Source organism: Piliocolobus tephrosceles, chromosome 2 (assembly GCF_002776525.5).
Source record: "Piliocolobus tephrosceles isolate RC106 chromosome 2, ASM277652v3, whole genome shotgun sequence".
NCBI lineage: Eukaryota > Metazoa > Chordata > Mammalia > Primates > Cercopithecidae > Piliocolobus > Piliocolobus tephrosceles.
Genome location: NC_045435.1, coordinates 182378915 through 182394793, shown reverse-complemented (window position 1 = coordinate 182394793; position 15879 = coordinate 182378915). Strand labels below are relative to the sequence as shown.

General features: G+C 38.7%; 1 protein-coding gene across 2 annotated transcripts in view; it reads right to left on the bottom strand.

Moving 5' to 3' along the window:
- STAC (SH3 and cysteine rich domain) overlaps positions 1–15879 on the bottom strand; it is a 151348-nt gene that overhangs the window by 66567 nt on the left and 68902 nt on the right. The window lies entirely within an intron of this gene.

Below are 15879 nucleotides of genomic sequence, written 5' to 3'. Positions count from 1 at the left end.
GCTGCATGTACAAAGGCCCAAGGCAGGAGCACTGGAGAGGAACTGGGAGGCCCAGTAAGAGGGCAGGGTGTGGGAGCTTCAGGAAGATGGCAGGTGCTGCACACCGGTGTTCATTATTTCAGAAAGTGGCTGGATAAAGGTTAAGACAGGATGTTAAAAATGGGTGTGTTCTCCCTTCATCTAGTCCAAGACAAGAGAATGCAAGACAAGAGGTGCCATCTGCTCTGATATCCCAAAGTAAGAGGGTAGGTTCCAGGCAGGTCTCAAAGAGGTGCCAAAATGAATTTTTGCCACTCTTAGATGACCAAGCACCTCATGTATTAGAAAAGAGGAAGAAAGGTGAGGTAGTGGAGAGAGGATTCCTTTGCAGAGTTGTTGAGACACTATCAGTCTTATCCCTCCTCCTTTACCATGATGAAAAGGATGGGGGGTGCTCTGTTGTCTCCTCAGTCCTGAGAGGGTCTCAAGGAGACTATTTTAACAGCTTGACCTGTGTGAATCTGTGGGACATATGGCTGTGGCCACACCCATTCTTGGAAAAACCTAAAAATAAGAGACATAGGTGGCCAGGGGTCCTGTCAGTCTACTGAGGAGACAGTTGTACGAACAGGGCCTGCACTCCAAAAGCTTGTTAGGAGAAGGGTTGGTGAGTCCAACAAATATGTGATTCTCATGGATCAGATATGGATTATGTCGAATGCTATCCAAGATGACAACCTGGAGAGACAACAGGATTTCAACAAAGTCAATCTCTTTAGAGGGGAGATACAGGAATGAATACATCCATGTAGTGCGAGACATGAAGTCAAGATACCTTGCTGTACAACACAGCTGACCACAGACCCAAAGTGAGGTCTGTGTGAGGGTCCCAAAGTGAGGATGTCCTAAGATTACAAAATCCACCCTCTTCTCCACAACTGCCTCACCATCTAGCCACTCTCACTGCTTCATCTGTTTTTGTCCTCCTCCAACCCAATGTGTGTGCAGTGCTGGGGTAATGTTTTAAAATGTAATCAAATCATCTCTATTTCTTGCTTAAACATCTTTCAGCAGGTTCTGTCTGCCTTTCTGATACGGTGCGCATCCTACTGGCAAGGCTCTGCATGCTTTGGGAGCCCACCTTTATCTTGATCTCAGGCCAATCCCTCTTGCTCACCATGCTTTAGACATGTGGTCTTCTTATAGTTCCTTGAATACTTGAACTCTTTAATTCCTCAGGTCTCTACACATGCTGCTTCATATGCTTGGAATGCGGTTTCCATCACTCTTCAGCTGGCTAGCAACCCCTCAGTCTGTGGATCTCTTGGCATTTCAATGAAGCTTTCTTGAAAACATTTCCCACCCCTGTCTAAATTATCCTTTTCCTCTTACTTTTTCTCCCAACACTCTGTGGTTATCTTTCACATCGTTTATCATGATTATTATTTATTTGAAAGTTTGTTTTAGTCTGCCTTTCCCTCTGGACCATGAACTCAATGAGGCTAAGGACTGTGTCTGTAAATTTGCCTCGATATTCCCAGCTCTTGAGCATGATGTCTGATAAATATACATTAAATAAATTAATGAACACATTTTTTCATGGTCACTCATGAACTGAAGCAATGGTGGCTGATTTGAGATAATTTGTGGAAGTTGATTAATCAACGATGCATAAATAGTGTTCAAGAGCTGAGAGGGGGAACTTGAAGATCTATTTGTCTTATTTCATTTCAAAGATGAGATGCCTAAGGGTCCAAGGGATGTAAGATTTGCCCCAAGTTGGAGAAGGTCCTGCCTAGTTTCACTCTTGCATTGCTTGTCCTAAATATTTCCTCCTTTTATTTGGGTTGTTTAACCTATGTGAAGATGAGGTTGGGGCTAACTGGATGATAACGTAAGCGTGGGTAAGAACCTGGCATGCAACCTGGAAAAGCAACAGGCAAACCCCTGAATGAGAAAAGAGTTATATTACCTGGAAACTTTCTTCAGGATGGCATCATTTAACATGATGTGTGTCTGCTGTCACAGTCACTTCACAGAAAGTTGAAGTGACACATGAACACACTATACATTATTGGGCATGTATGCTTGTTTATAAATACTCACTGAAAAGTCCCTTTTCCTTTTTGAGAATAACTACTTAGCTGAAAGACTGCTGTGCTTTCAAAAGACTGGACTTTGAAAGCAATTCCTTACTTTTCGTTTTCAAATTAGAGAATGCTATTTGTGCTCTATGGGGGAATTTAAGTAAAAGCTTCAAAGAGGAAGCTATTTCATTGTGTGCTGGACTCTGCAATAGTATCATTATATGTTAAAATCTACATGTTTTATTCAGGTCCAAACACCATGATTTCAGTTTTCCATGTCTGTTCTTATACCATACACTGTTTTGTATGAACCAGACCACCAGAAATTATTTGGTTTCTGATGTTCCAATGTCCATTCTGGGATAACAAGAATGATTGAAGAGGAAAGCTTTCTTTCTGCAGCTCAGAGAATCGTTCAAAGGAATAATTCACATCACAGCAGTGGCATTAGTTTATTGTAGCAAGATATGGGGAAGCCATGGTCTGCCTTGTTTTATCACTAGTGACCACCATCACAAAGTCATTGCTGCAAGTGACCCTTATGCGTGAATAGAGTAGGAAAAATGTAGTTTTAAATTTGAATCTGTCTCAGTCTGGCTCTTTAAATTTAAGAAAACTACTAGTATTTCTGGAACCTCAGCTACTTCATTAAATGGGACTAGTACTATCTACTCTCAGAGTTTTTAATAGAATAGTATCACAATGTATGCAAAAGGATTGCATGAGTTTAAATATCTGGAAACAAAGATTTAATATACCTGGTTTAAATACCTGGAACTTTGGATAAACAATGGTGGACCAATCATATAAACTTCCCACTTAGTCCTACCAACACCCTACTAAAATCACAGTCCAGGAATTTAAAAACAAAGCATATACTACACAGAACAAGGTTATTGGAAGAAATAGCAAGAATAGATGAGAGTTTAACATATTTGAAAGATAAAAGGCAAGTGGAGATATGGTAAGCAACTTAGTAGATGATAGGGAGACTGAATTTCTCAGTAACCACTTGGAAACTAGAAGAAGATGAAATTTCAAAAGCTGTTAAAATTCTCTGAGGAAAAAAAGATTTGCAACCCAGAATTTTATGCCTAGCCAAATTATTAACATGTATGAAGGTAGAATGAAGATATTTTCCTATCTTCAGGGATTCAGAATATTTACTTTACACATACGTTTTCTTAGAAAACTGCTAGAGAATATGACTCAGAAAAATGAGGGACTAAATCAAGAAGGAGGAAATACCAGATTCAGTACATAACAGAAGAACTGACAGTCGACACCGAGGAGAGGTAAGCGGTATCCCACTATGATAACTCTGCAGTACCCGTACACTGGAGCGTCAAGAAGAAGTAAGGCAGCAGACTTGGAAAAAAATAGCACTTATAAGTTTATTGATAGCCAGATGCGGTGGTGCATGCATATAATCCCAGTACTTTGGGAGGCCAAGGTGGGTGGGGGCCAGGAGTTTGAGGCCAAGTGTTCAAGACCAGCCTGGGCAACAGGCTGGTGAAACTCCGTCTCTAATACAAATTCAAAAACTAGCCAGGCGTGGTGGTTCATGCCTGTAATCCCAGCACTTTGGGAAGCTGAGGTGGGCAGATCGTTTGAGGTCAGACAGCCTGGCCAACATGGTAAAAACCCATCTCTACTAAAAATTCAAAAATTAGCCAGGCATGTTTACGCCTGCCTGTAGTCCCAGTCATTCAGGAGACAGGCATGAGAATCGCTTGAACCCAGGAGACAGAGGCTGGAGAGAGCCGAGACTGCACCACTGCACTGCTGCCTAGGTGACAGAGTGAGATTCCGTCTCAATAAAAAAATAAAATAAAAAGTTTATTGATACCTTTGAGGTTTTGATACTGTAATAGATATGACATTTGATAAATCTGTGAAGGGATTTGAAAAAAATAATTATAGATACATGAAACGTTCAGGAAGTAAAAGCAATTTTTAATTTGAGGAAAAATAAAATCTGTGTAAGATTGTAAGAAATGTACAGTACTTGAATCAGAAGTGAACAATAGCCACAATAGGGCATAAATTGGCCATGTATCACAAGATTGTGATAAAACTACTTGGGAAGATGGAAGTAAGGGAGCAAAGACTGTGATGTGACTCTTTGTAGAAGGTGACAGCAAGGAAGAAAGAAACAAGGGGTGTTGCTGGAGATGTGAGAGCGGAACCCTCATCTGCAGCAGGAAGTCAAGAAGCACAGCATTTAGAAGTGCTGAAATAAATGACAGAAGAAACAATGAAAAAGGACAAAAGTGATTGCCTTTCAGATGCGAATCTGGGATGAGATAGTTTCTGTTGTAGAACTTTCAGTACCATCTGCCTTTAAACTATTCTCATGAACTACTGTAACAAAAAGCAGGTAAAAAAATGAAGTCTCTGGAAACAGGGTCAAGTCATCCCTCAGAATGATGCGGCTCTTGGGATATGGAGCTGTTGGGAAAACATGGGGCTAGCTCATCACCTAAGTCATCAGTTCTTCCCTGGGCATGTGAAGTTCTGGGCTAAATGAAGACAGTTTTATAAGTCACAGCTGAAAATTATTTAAAATGTTAGTTATGATGTTCAAATGGAGTTTGGAATGGATCAATGCAAGCCAATACAACACTGATTAGGAGATAGGCAGTGGGCTGTTTTATGAGCATGGTATCATTTACCACTATGCTTAAGTGAGCTGTCCGCAGAGAGCCAAATATTGGAGTGCAAAGACATCTGTACATCAATGTTGGAAGAAAATATTGAAAAGCTTTTCTCAATGCTGGTGGCTGAACCTACTACACTAAATGGCATGCATCCACTTTTTTTAAAAAAATGAAATTAATTACACATATCTGTAAAATAATTGACTGGACTAATTTTGGTAAGATTTTGCCATTGAGGCATTGCTTAATCCTCAATCCAATTTCATATAATGTCAGAGTTAAGGATAAAACAGGATAAAATGGTGATTTACAATTGAGATTACTTAACTACAAAAATAATTTGGAGAATGAGTACACATAAACTTGTATAAGAAAAGAAATGTAATCAGTACAGTACTTAAATCAACAATGAACAACAGTTATAATTCTTGCTAATAATTAGTCTGCTTCCAGATTATACAAGTATAGAATTACTCTTGTAATTTATTTGATGAAATTAGTATACATTAGACAAAAAAGACTCTTTACCATGATTTAAGAAAAATAATTTTAAAAATCTGTAACTACACATATAGAAATGTCCATAAATATTGCTTAGATTATATCAAATATCCATAAGTGATTCTAAGGTAAATGCAGGCAAGATAGTCCAAAGACTTTCTAGGCCTCTGCTTTTCCAGGTTTAGCTATTGGACTCCTCTCAACGTCCACCAGTACAGGGGCATGGCTGGGAGAGGAGCCTGTGAGGGATACCTGCATCAAGAGTTGTGCAAAGCCCAGAGAAGGTCAAATGATCATGTCACAGAAGGGTCTTAGAGCTGGAGAGAGGAGAGCAAAAGCAATGGGTAGTTTTCAGTGCCAAGGCAGACGAGGAATTTAAGGGCTAAGGATGATGCAAACAGTAATAATGATGACAGAGTCAGTACTTTTAAACTGAAGGCTATAACAAAACTGGTGCTAGACAGTAAAAACAGGCCTAATAATGCAGCTAGCTCTATTAATCAGCAGTTTGCCCTTGAATATACACTAACACAAGGAAGAAACAGAATCACATGGAGATCACTAAAGCAGCTCTCCACCATGCAACCCCTCCCTACTTTCCTTGCTTCATTTTCAATGTGACACCTTGGGTTCCTGGTAAGGGTGGCTGTATCATACCTGCTCGAGTGATAGGTACACCAGAATCTCAGTAGAGAACTTATTATGTAACCAAAGCCACCTGTTCCCCAAAAATCTATTGAAATAAAAAATAAACTAAAAAATAAAATAAAATGAGATATTTTGATATAGACACATATGCATGCTTCTTGTGTTTCAAGATTTTGGGTTGATTTTTAGAGCCACACATTCCTGGATTCAAAGCCTGGCTCCAATATATTCCATCAAAAGTGTAAGGAAGACAGAAGACTTTAATAGCCTAATGACCGAGGATGAAATTGAAAGAAAAATTATTTCAGGAACGCCTGCCAAAAGATGCCTTGTCTACACAATTGTAGGAATAGCTTTTTATCAAATCATTGAGAGAATTCCCTTCTATTAAGTTGCAAAATATAACAAAAAAGTTTCTCAATTAAATTTATAAGTTGCACTAAAAACGACACCAAAATTTCTCAAAGCAAAGAAGGGAAACTACAGATCAATCTTACTTATAAGTGTAAAAATTTTAAATCAAATGTTAGCAAAACAAAGTCCACCTTGTACAGAAAGAAGAGTCACAAGATCTTGTCAGGTTTTTTTTCCCAGGAATGCAAAGATCGCTTATTATGAGAAATAGTTGTCAATCTAACAATCATATAAATAGACTTCTCATTCTGACTTCAGCTATGACTAAATATGGGACAGAAGGGGACTTCCCTAGTATAATAAAGAATACACATGTGAAATAAATAAATTTCTATGATATGTAATGAAGAAACATTAGAAGCTCTTCCTCACCATCCACAAAAATTGCTCTCACCAAGGTTACCAGACACCATGATCCATTTGGCTAAGTGTCACAGTCAAAGTCCTTCCCATAATTGAGCCATCAACAGCATTTGACGAGGCTGATCATTCTCTCCTCAACCTATTTTCCTTTTTGGCTTCGAAGACAACACACTTTCTTGGCTTACACCTACTATACTGGTCACTCCTTCCCAGTCCCTTTGCTAGTTTCTCCTCTTCTATCCAACTATTTCACATGAGAGGGCTCCAGGGCTCAGTCACGGGTCCTCTTCTCTGTCTATACTTACTCCGTGGCTCATATCAAAAGGTCTCATGCCTTTAAATACTATGTATATGATGATTATTTCAAAATTAAAACTCTAATCTAGACAAGACTCTCAAACTCCAGACCTACTGATACACCTGACTACTTGACATTTTTTTCTTTTGGCTTGGATGTCAAATAAACATTTCAATTTTAACATGACTAACACTGAATTTTCCCCCAACGCATACTCCAGAATCTATACAACCTCACATACTCCAAAACTTATAGTAGACAGTTTCCCTGTCTAAGTTGATGGCAACTTCATTTTTCAAGTTGCTTAGGCCAGAAACCTTGGAAGCATCCCCATCTCCTATTTTTCCCATACAGCCGACATGTAGAAAATCAATCCAGTCGGGGTCATTCAGAATATATGAACAATCTGACACCATCTCTATTCTTCCTGCTGTACCTTGATCTCTTACCTGAATTACTGTAATAGCCTCCTAACCGTTCTGCTTGTGTCAATCCTCGCCCCCATGCCATCAAAGTCTATTTTTCTCATAGCAGAAACACCAACACTTTGCAAGTATAATTAGATCCATGTCCTGTAACTACTCTGCAGAATAAAAGCCAACGTCCTTGCAATGGCTTACAGAGTTGCACAAAATCTCTCTGCTCCTTTACTCTGTGCTCCTTATTTGCTCTGTTTTAGCCCCACACTGGCCTCTGGCTGTTACTTAAAGACACCAAGTATGCTCTGCTTTGAGGTTTGCTCTAGCTGTTTCATTCACTTGGAATGCTTCTTCCCAGGAGTTCCTTCATTTTCTGCAAAATTTACTCATATTATCTTCTTGATGACTCTCATTCTGACCACCTCATGTGATACCGCAACCTGCCCCTGCCTCTGCACTTCTGATCTTTGTCTTCCTGTTTGTTTTACATTTTCCTTCTTTCCATATCATATATCACCTTAGAAAATTATCTATCTACCTATGGTCAATCACCTTACCTATCTTTTCATCTTTATCCATTCATTCATCCATCATCCATCCATCATCTCCCCAATTAAAATGTCAACAATTTGAGAGCAAAGATCTTTGCCTGGTTTGTTCATTGATGCATCCCAAGTACTTAGAACAGGGCTTAGCACAAGAGGAGATACTCCGTAAGTATTTGCTGAATGAATTCTTTTTTTTTTTTTTTTTTTTTTTTTGAGACGGAGTCTCGCTCTGTAGCCCGGGCTGGAGTGCAGTGGCCTGATCTCAGCTCACTGCAAGCTCCGCCTCCCGGGTTTTACGCCATTCTCCTGCCTCAGCCTCCCGAGTAGCTGGGACCACAGGCGCCCGCCACCTCGCCCACCTAGTTTTTTGTATTTTTTAGTAGAGATGGGGTTTCACCGTATTAGCCAGGATGGTCTCGATCTCCTGACCTCGTGATCCGCCCGTCTCGGCCTCCCAAAGTGCTGGGATTACAGGCTTGAGCCACCGCGCCCGGCCTGAATGAATTCTTAATTAAGTTTGAAAAAATGCAAAGATGTCAGATATTAATAATACTCAGCATGCTTATTAAATAAGAAAAACATTTCTTGAAGGGATGCCAATTTTCTTCAAGTGGTTCTGCGGATTTACCATAATTCCAGTTGAAATATCAATGGGATTTGGGTGGGGGATTTTGTAAAATGATTCTAAAATTAATATTGAAAAGTACATGCATGAGAATACCAAAACATTTTTGAAAAAGAATTTGTTGTGAACCACAATAGTACTTAAACTAGAGAGCTACTGGAACTAATAAAATAACCAATAAAGCAAATTGAGAGCCTAAGTATCTTTAAGAATTTAGTTTTTGATAAAAGTGACTTTTGAAATCAGCAGTGGAAGGAGGAATTATTCAGCAAAGATTGGTGAGTTAACCTGGCTAATTTTTTTGGGAAAACACCAGATACTTAATTCATAGCATATTCTAAAATAAAATTTGGATGGGTTGAAAAATTTAAACAAAAGTTTAAACTACTAAATTAGTTGGAGAAAACATAAGTCCTAGATTATTCGTTTTGGGGTAGAGAAATCCTTTCTAAGCATCATTTTATGAGAGAAAGCAATATACCAAAAGATTGGTACATTTTGCCACATAAAAATGAAATCATTAGTACAAAACTGAAAGGCGGATAAATTAGGAAAGATTATTGCTTTACATAATTAAGGATATTATACAGCATTCTATAGGATTTATAAGGAGTTCTTACAAATTAACAGAAAAGGATAAATAAGCCAAAAATATATTGTTCAAGGACATAAACTGACAACTTAAAAAATAAATAAAATAGAAAGTTAAGCATCTAATAAATCACATACTTAATTAGTAATCAAATAACTAGAAATGAGAATAGCAACCTATCTGTTTTTTTTCCCCATCAAATTTGCAAGATTGAAAAAAACCCTAAAAGTTACCATCATTGATGGGATGCAGGCTGCTGCTGGAAGAGGAAAATGGTACCACAGTTGTCAGATTAATTTGGGAACATGCATCGAAAGCTTTAAACATGGGCATTATTTTTGGATGCAGCAATTTTAATATTAGAACTGGGTCTTACAAATTAATTAAGCATATCTGCAAATATCTTACTACAAAGATGCTTACTTCAGCTTGGCATATACTAAAAAATGAAAAACAACAAAATATCACAAAGTATGTTATTAGTTAATGAAAATGTGGTACATCCATAAACAAAATATTTTGGCCAATGAGATAATTTTTAACTAATGTTTTAATTAATGTTCACAATATAATGTTAAAGTGTCAAAATTAGGGTAAAAACAAAAATATTTAGAAAACTCATTCAAAATATGCATATATATGCATGTAAAAAAGTCTAGCAGGGCACACACCAAGATGTTAGTAATATGGCTATCTGAATTGTGGAATTATAATTCCTTTTGTTCTTGTTTTTGCTTACTTGTATTTCCTCATTTTCCATAATGAGTATATTTTCTTATATTAAGAAATAAAACACTACACATTTTTGAAAGGAAATATTATTTTTGAAGAATTGGCTATTCAGGTTTTTTTGTGGTTTCACACGAACTTTAGAATTATGTTTTATACATCTATGAGAAAGACATTTGAAAATTTTGATAGGGATTACATTGAATCTGTAAATCGCTTTGGGTAGTATGGACTTTTAACTATGTTAGTTGGCTTTCAATGCTTTATGGACTTCAAAGCATGTTTTTTAATCCACATTTTCTGGCCCAGGTTTTCCAGCCTCTGCACTACTGACATTGAGGCCTGACAATTCTTTGTTCTGTGTATATGTGCAGGCCTGCCCTGTGCATATTTAGCGGCATCCCTGGCCTCTACCCACTAATGTCAGCAGCACCCCTTCTCCCACAGTTGTAACAACCATCTCCAGACATTGCCAAATGTCCCTTGGGGGTAGGGTTGCCAGATAAAAAACAGAAAGCTCAATTAGATTTTAATTTCATATAATAATTTTTTTCTGTGTTAGTGTTTCCCAAATATTGCATGAGACAAGTGTATCCCAAATATTGCCAGTGACCTATTAAAAAAATTTGTTGTTTATCTAAATTTCAAATTTAACTGGCTGTTGTATCTTTTTATTTGCTAAAGTGTGAGGCAAATTGCTCCAATTGAAAACCACCAATGTAGAGCAATAGTTATTTTCAGCTATTTTTTTTTTTTTTTAATAGCTGAGGAACCTGGCTTGGGGAGGCAAGTGCTTGGTCTAAGGCTATAGGGCAAGAATGGTGCAGAGATGAGATCTGAACCCAGATATCCTGATTACACATTCCGTCTTCCTTCCTTTGCATAGAAGAACTATTCATCTTTATTCCTGAAGGGTTGAAACTGAGAGAGAATCAAGACCAAGGTCACTTGACATGGGACTGTGCCCAGGGTCGCCAAGAAGTGGAGACTGCATACGCTTTCTCTAACACAGTTCTTTGAAGTTAACTATTAATCCTCACTTAACAGATGGAAAATTGAGGATCAGAGAGTTTAAACAATGTTACTAGATTAACTAGTTAGTAAGTGATAGAGCTAGAATCCTAAAGCAGGTCTGACTTAATGCATACCTGACATTGCATTTCTGGCTGGTGTCCTTTACTTATTTATTCTCTCCCTCTTTCATCAACTATGATCACCTGAAACCTTCTAGCTAGATTTTCTGGTTGTATCAAGATACCAGTTCTTTGATCTATTTTAATTTGGAAATCAGGAATAAAAGAATAAACTGATCCAGAACTCTTTTAAAATACCATTTCTGACCAAAACCAAATCATGAAACCATTTGATTTTCCTTTTGGATATGGTGCCTTCTAAATGAGGAGTTCATCAAAAGAGAGACAATGGTTAAGCTAGAGCAATCTGTAGACTATATATTAGCTTCTGGAAAATTAAAAATTGATTCTGTTTTGCTTTTATTTTAAAGAAAATATGGGATGTTTTGGTTCTTTGTACACAACAGGATATTGCTGCTAAGAACTGTAGATAGTTTGGTAGAGAGTCATTAACTCCTATTCATCCTTCAATACCCAACTCAAATACTACATTCTTTATGGAACTTTCATTGACCTCTTCCTCCAGAGGTAGAACTATTGTTTCTACACGTGGCTTTCCCTAGTACTTTGTATATACTTTCGTTCAGGTTTTTTTATGTGTATCCCCAATTATTTACTAGGATAATCTGTATATATTAAGCATCTGTGGGGAAAGAAAGAAAGAGTAAGATGAATATATACGCAAGAAACAAAGTAAAGATGTTATTTAAAAAATAAAATTAGCTCTTTTCTCAACTATTTTTGTACTTCCTTTTTCTCTCCCCAGTACCTAATGCCTTTCACATAACTCTTAAGTTACTTGCTGAGTTTTAGTTTCAGAGAATTTTTTCAGGAAGATATGTTAAAGCCTTGCAACCAAAAATGTAGTTCATGGACTAGCATCACTAGCATTACCTGAGACCCTGTTAGGAATGCAGACTCTCAAGGCCCAACCGGGTCCACTAAATCAGAATGTGTATTCTAATAAGACTTCTGGGTGACTTAGATACTCACTAAATTTCGAAGATGTCTTGCCTTATAGATCAGCAGCCTAGGAAAAGCGAATACACATGTGTTGAAGTCCTTCCTTTGGGGTACATGGCAAACATCACTAATCCATGACCATTTTTTCTCTAAATTGAGGTGCAGCTTTAGAAGCGTCTTTGGTGAGGCATTTTCAATCAATTAGTGTGGAAGTCGGTTTGCCCTCCCAGATCTAGCCAACCCTCTCATTTTACCAATAAAGAAACTAAGGCTCAGAGAAGCAAAGTGATTTGGTAGATATCATACTGTTCCTTCACGCAGAGCTGGAATTAAAATACTAATCTCCAGCCTCATGGTCTTATGGTCTTCTCGTCACACCACGCTGGGAAGTTAAGCAGACATGGCTCGAACCAGGGCTTACAAATGACCTCTTTCTCATCATCCCAATGGGAGACCTAGATTACTTGTCACTGTCTTCTCAGTGTGATGTTTTAGAAAGAGCTTGATATTTGGAGTTAGAGCATTACAACTTAAACTGCCCCTCAACTTTAGATATCTCTCAATAGTTACAAAATTTTCTATTTAAGGGGAAGAAAGGGAGCACATTTTCTAGTACAGCTGAACTCTAGTATGGGGCCTCAGTGAAAAATAACCCATTCCATCTCTCCCCTACTCCAAGTTCAGTTGAACAAAATGGTTTCCAAGTTTTCCAGGAAATTCAATAATATAGTAATTCACCAGTGACTTTTGAAATGCCATCAAGCAAGCAGAAAGGATCCTTTAAAAATGCGAAGACCCCAAGGCCATCTTTCTCTGCCTATGTTCCCCACTCCTTGCTCTACTACATCTTTTCCAACCCTGTCTTAGCTTTAAAAAACTAATGGCATTCATTGTTTATAAATGCCTCTGTTGATCTTTCCTATTTTGGTTCCTGACTACTAGTGGAAAAACTCTCTCTACTTCCCCCTCCCCTCACCCGCACTTGGCTTTAAAAATAGCAATTAGAGTTAGGTTGGCTGAGGGCCTTGTGGTTGGAGTCCACAGCCTTTGCCCTCTGGGTCACTGGTTCACATCCTAATACCACGGCTGGTAGACTTTTCTTCTCTTTCGTGTGTTTTGCTTAAAGTTTTGGGAGGAGGTATCCTCCTGGATGATCATTTTCTCACGACCATCTGGGAAGCATCTGAACTTGATATCCCTGACCCCGGTATTAATAATATCTGCTACGCTGTCTTCTTCTCCTCTTTTCTGAAGTCTGCAGTGTTCACAATTTCATGTGCTTTCTTCAGAATTGCTCTTCTAGCTCAAGGCTGAATAATTTGTATTGATCTTCAGGTCTCCAAAGAATGGACTGGCCAATTCACGCTCAACCCCTTTTCCCTATTTCCAGACTGCTTTCCTAGGAATTTGATATACGGTTAATATCAACCTGCTTTTCACACATAAAGATAGCTTTAATAACAGTGAACAGGTTTTAAGTCTTATAGTCCACAAAGTGCTTTCACATGTACCACTTTAGTTGTCAGTAAATTCTATGATGTAGGTATTGTTATTTCTAACTCATTTGAAAGACACTTAGATTGAGAGAAGGTAAATCAGTTGTCCAAGATCACTTGATCCACCAACCCTCTGACTCCTTGGCACGATCCTGCCTCTCTCCTGTCTCTTGCCGGTCTATATTTTGAGTTTGTTTGTTTGTGATGATCCACTTGCTGATGATCACCTGTGGCACTGTTGATGACCGTTAGGGGTACTGAACAAAGTTTTACTTTCTATGAATCCAGTGAGACAAAGTTCTTACTTCACCTTTGTTAGATACTGGAGGTTTGAGCAAGTCAAACTAGGCAGCATGACCATAATTCTTCAGGCAATGAGGTAGTGCAAGCATTCTTGAGAAAAGCAGTAATGTGATGCCAGTTTGCTTCCCTAAGAGATATGGCGGCAGTGTGTTAAGTGGATGAGAAGATAGAGAGAGAGGGAAATAACATAATTTAGGAAGTTCTTGAAAGAATTCGTATGAAATGTACTAAAGCCTGAACCAGGGTGGGAGCTGTGGGGAAAAGAAGTGGGAGCCAATGAGAGAGAAGCCACAAAAGTAGCACTGACACTGTGGTCATGGAAGGGATTTCTTGATAAAGGGGCCAGGTAGCTGAGGATGAGGTGCCATCTGCCCTCAGAGGAGAGAAAACACCAGCGAAGTGGCAAGTTTTATTGAGGGAGGAGACGCTTTGTCTCACTGTGGATGTATTTAAGCATTTTGGCATCAAGAAGGCATGTGGGCAGCAAACTTTTGGCAGTCAATGTAATAGACTAGACCTCTGGAGAGCAGGGAGGCCTGCAGCAGCTTCGCACAGTCCCTACACAGCAGGAAGCAAGGCAGTAAGACAGGGAAGAAGGAAAGTGCCTTGAAAGTTACTAATAACTGAGCATGACTGCATTTGGGTACTGGCTCATTTAAACTTGACAACACATCTATTAGATAGGTGTCTTTTTTCTATTTTTTAAAATAAGAAAATAGATACTCAGAAGGTATTCCTTGAAATATCCTTACAAACACAAATATTAGGATAATCTCAGGCACAGTGATATAGTTCTTTCAGGTCAACAGAGTCAGGCTCATTCATCGTCCTTCATCAGTTTTAATTATATGTGATTCTTGGCACTTCTCTTTATGACACTGGAAATGGGGGGATGGTGTCTGGATCTTAGATTGCAAAGGATCTGGTACAGGCTGAAGTGGATATGAGCCCTTTAAACCACAGTCTTGCTATGACAACAGAAACATACTTCCCTGACTGGAGGCAGGAGTGTTACGCACATGCATGTACATTGTATGTATGGGCCTTCCTATGTTTATTTATTGTAATGTTGTTGAGGCAGGGACTGCAGGGTTGCCATATGCTTCTGCATTTTCTTCCCAAGGTATGCGTAACACGTGATAGAATGATACCTGCTTTGTTTCTGTGGTTGAACAATCAGACGGTGTTTGATAAGCTACAGAGAAAACACTTTAACAGGATTTAGCCATATATTTCTCTTCACTCTATCCTTAATAATTGGGTCACAGTGTAGACACACAGACACACAGACACACACACACACACACACACACACACACACACACACACACACACCTGCCTGTTTCACTGAGTCCCAGACATATACAAAGGACTGCCCTATTTTATACTAACGGCCCAGTTCTGTCATTTTACGATGTGGTATCCACTGTGGCTGCACAACCAAGAGGACCATTCTAAAGTAGGTCAGTGGAGCATTCCCTGTTACGGCAGCTGAAAGATAGTGCAGGATGCACATTTTCCAACTGGCCTCCCTCTTCTTTGTGTTTGTAGCTGCAGATGTCCTATTCCTGTGGATTCCTAGCCTTTACACACAGAAGTAAGAATGAGTCAAAAGGCAGGCAGCCTCTCAACTTTATCTGTCATGGCTTGGTCTGAACCTTAGGCAGGAAGGCAGGAATCAGCAATATCACAGGCAGGAAAAGGCTTTGCAGCTTCAAGTAAAGAAAATTCTTAAGTGCATCCAGGATTCATTGCTGTGTCTACTTTCTCTCCACCCCAAGCTTCACCCAAACTCCGCCTCAGATAATTTCTTCTCCTTTCCTTCTGACCTGGGCAATACTTTTATTTCTTCCTGGATGGAACAGGGATAAAATACATGAAACACAACTGGTCTCAGAAGAACATGAAAATATGTATTCAGAATATATGTGCTGTGATATTACTGAATAGTATCAATTTGGTGACCTCTAGGGAATGACTAAAAATATAACAAAAGACCACCTTAAATGATCAGATATTCTCCCTTTTCAGGTCTATTATTTAGACATTGAAAATATGTTCCTGTGTACCACTTCTTTCTGCTAAGGTATGATCTGAAAAGGCTCCTAAAACACAAGTCTC